This window comes from Triticum urartu, chromosome 7A (assembly GCF_056163025.1).
Source record: "Triticum urartu cultivar PI428250 chromosome 7A, HENAU_Tu73, whole genome shotgun sequence".
NCBI classification, from domain to species: domain Eukaryota; kingdom Viridiplantae; phylum Streptophyta; class Magnoliopsida; order Poales; family Poaceae; genus Triticum; species Triticum urartu.
This window is the reverse complement of record NC_141879.1, coordinates 670,418,687-670,422,462: the sequence shown is the minus strand read 5'-3', so window position 1 is coordinate 670,422,462 and position 3,776 is coordinate 670,418,687. Positions and strand designations below refer to the sequence as shown.

The 3,776-nt window shown below is 53.6% G+C and overlaps 1 long non-coding RNA gene across 1 annotated transcript; it reads left to right on the top strand.

Annotated features, from left to right (window-relative positions):
• LOC147961261 (uncharacterized) lies at positions 1-3,129 on the top strand. The gene is made up of 3 exons (XR_015611356.1): positions 1-401; positions 1,461-1,535; positions 2,833-3,129. It is a non-coding gene; the product is annotated as an uncharacterized LOC147961261 (long non-coding RNA).
• The last annotated feature ends 647 nt before the right edge of the window (positions 3,130-3,776 follow it).

Here is a 3,776-nt window from a genome sequence, read left to right as displayed (position 1 = left end):
TCCCCCCGATCCACCTCTCCCTCTCGTTCTCTCGTTTTGGATCGAGAGATCCCCCTCACCTCTGCCCGACGCCCCTCGTCTCTACCCCGGTGGCGCCGACGCCGTTCGACCCCGCCGGACCCTGCTGAACGCCTCCCTCGTCTCTCCCTCTCACCCGATCCAGATCGGACCGGGCCGTCCCCGTTGGCGGCGCCGCCGTTCACCATCACCGGACCGCGCCGCACCGTGCCTGAGGACCGCCGCCTCCGCCCGCCCGCTCCTCCAGGGTCGCCGCACCGAACCTCTCCGCCGGATCTCGACCTCGCCGGCGCCTCTTCCCCGCTGGCCTGCTTCTCCTCTCCGTCCCGGTCGTCCCCGTCAACCGCCCCACCACCCGCTGCCTCATACCCTACAACTACCCCGTGAGCCTCCCTCCTCCTCTGCATCGCCTACTGCCGCTCGCTCCGCCTCGCCTTGGCTGCTACTGCCGCGCCCGCCTCGACTCCCCGCCGGCGCCCCGCTGCCCTGCGACGCCGCTTCGCTCCCGTTGCTCGCCGCCGCACGGTCCCGCGGCTCCCCTGCCGCCCTGCCCTGCAGCCGCCTCCACCGCCCCCTCGCGCGACCCGCCGTCCTCTACGGCAGTCCGGCGCTCGTCCGGCCTCGCCGGTGCCATTCTCGGCCAGCCTCGCCGCGGCCCCAGTCGTCGCCCGACGCCGGCGCCCGTCGGCGGCCGCTCGGCCCTCGCCTGGTCGGGCATCGCTTCGCCCGCTGCCCGCTTGCTCTTTCGGGCCACGCCCGATAGGCCCCTGGGGGCAATGACACGTGGACCCGCCCCAGAACGAATTAAAAAAAGGAAATATATAATTAATTTAATAAAAAGGATTAGTTAAATTAAATAATACTTAATTATTTATGCAATTAATTAATTAACTTAATTAACACTGTTTAGATAACTAATTAACTCTAATTAAACCTGCTAATTAAATGTTAACAAATAATTAGTTAGTAGTCTATGACAACCAGGACCCACACATCAGTTGACCCAGTCAAACACACTATTGACTGCTGACATCATGATGATGTCATGCTGATGCAGTAAATCTGTTTTTATTTAAACTAAATCTGTTAATTCCAAAAATGAATTAAAACATTAGAAAATTAATATGAAATAAACCGTATATCGGATGAAAAAACTTTGTACATGAAAGTTGCTCAGAACGACGAGACGAATTCGGATACGCAGCCCGTTCATCCGCCACGCATCCCTAGCATAGCGAACACGCAACTTTCCCCCTCCGGTTCGTCTGTCCGAAAACGAGAAACACCGGGGATATTTTCCCGGATGTTCTCCCCCTTCACCGGTACCACCTCGTACCACGTTAGGTCACCCCTAGCACAACGTATTGCCGCGTCTTGCTTTGTGTTGCATTTGATTGCTCTGTTATTTATTGTGTTCCCCCTCCGTTACTCCTTTCCGGTAGACTCCGAGACCGCTGCCGATGTCCGTGTGTACGACTACGGTGTTGACGACCACTCTCTCTTGCCAGAGCAACCAGGCAAGCCCCCCCCTTTGATCACCAGATATCGCCTACTCTTTTCTCTATACTGCTTGCATTAGAGTAGTGTAGCATGTTACTGCTTTCCGTTATTCCTATCCTGATGCATAGCCTATCCTTGCTACTACTGTTGTTACCATTACCTGCTATCCTACTGCTTAGTATAGGATGCTAGTGTTCCATCAGTGGCCCTACACTCTTGTCCGTCTGCCATGCTATACTACTGGGCCGTGATCACTTCGGGAGGTGACCACGGGCATATACAAGATACTTTACACAGTTACCTTACCTGTGATACTGTTCGGAGATGGGGGCTGAAGGGGCAGGTGGCTCCATCCTGGTAGAGGTGGGCCTGGGTTCCCGACGGCCCCCGACTGTTACTTTGAGGCGGAGCGACAGGGCAGGTTGAGACCACCTAGGAGAGAGGTGGGCCTGGCCCTAGTCGGCGTTCGCGGATACTTAACACGTTTAACGAGATCTTGGTATTTGATCTGAGTCTGGCTACTGGCCTATACGCACTAACCATCTACGTGGGAGTAGTTATGGGTATCCCAGCGTCGTGGTATCAGCCGAAGCCTTCGTGACGTCAGCAACGGAGCGGCGCGCGCCGGATTGGACTGGAACGCCACTAGGCTAGGTCTGCTTCCGGCCGCCCACGCAACGTGCAGGTGTGCTAAGGGCGATGGGCCCAGACCCCTGTGCGCTTAGGTTTAGACCGGCGTGCTGACCTCTCTGTTGTGCCTAGGTGGGGCTGCGACGTGTTGATCTTCCGAGGCCGGGCATGACCCAGGAAAGTGTGTCCGGCCAAATGGGATCGAGCGTGTTGGGGTATGTGGTGCACCCCTGCAGGGAAGTTAATCTATTCGAATAGCCGTGATCTTCGGTAACAGGACGACTTGGAGTTGTACCTTGACCTTATGACAACTAGAACCGGATACGTAATAAAACACACACTTCCAAGTGCCAGATACAACCGGTGATCGCTCTCTCACAGGGCGACGAGGGGAGGATCATCGGTTAGGATTATGCTATGCGATGCTACTTGGAGGACTTCAGTCTAATCTCTCCTACATGCTGCAAGACGGAGGCTGCCAGAAGCGTAGTCTTCGAAAGGACTAGCTATCCCCCCTTATTCCGGCTTTCTGCAGTTCAGTCCACATATGATAGCCTTATTCCATTTGATACCAATGCATACATATGTAGTGTAGCTCCTTGCTTGCGAGTACTTTGGATGAGTACTCACGGTTGCTTTCTCTCTCTTTTCCCCCTATCCCTTCTACCTGGTTGTCGCAACCAGATGTTGGATCCCAGGAGCCAGACGCCACCTTCGACGATGACTCCTACTACACCGGAGGTGCCTACTACTACGTGATGCCCGCTGACGACGACCAGGAGTAGTTAGGAGGATCCCAGGCAGGAGGCCTGCGCCTCTTTCGATCTGTATCCCAGTTTGTGCTAGCCTTCTTAAGGCAAACTTGTCTAACTTATGTCTGTACTCAGATATTGTTGCTTCCGCTGACTCGTCTATGATCGAGTTCTTGTATTCGAGCCCTCGAGGCCCCTGGCTTGTAATATGATGCTTGTATGACTTATTTTATTTGTAGAGTTGTGTTGTGATATCTTCCCGTGAGTCCCTGATCTTGATCGCACACGTTTGCGTGTATGATTAGTGTACGATTAAATCGGGGGCGTCACAAGCTGACAAAGCTCCGTGTGCTCGTGGAGAGGACGTTTTGAGGACTCCAACATTTCAGTGAAGGCCTCTGCAGATTCCTCCATCTCCTCGTCAGAGTCCTGAGCATCGTCAAAGTCTTGCACCATGTCTGCGGTCCCGGTACCATGCTCGTCGGTACGACGACGAACCACCTCGGCTCTGGCACGTTGGGCAGACTCACCATGTAATGTCCAGACCGTGTAACCAGGCATAAAACCAAACTTCTGCAGGTCTTTACTTATTTCAAGCTTGTCCCTCTTTTTATAGTTGTCACAACGGGCACAGGGGCACCAGCTTAATTCCTTGCCATTTGCAAATGCGGCTCTAACAAACCCCTTGGCTTTTGTTAACCATTCCTCGGTCCAAACTTTCTGACTAGTGTAACCGGTGTACATCGATGCACGATCACTCATATTGACTTCCTACTGGACACACATGAAATATATACATAATTAAGCAAACCATGCATATCCATCAGTTAATGGAGTTTGTCAGTTTTATTACATCCATGCAACCTACACGCTAAT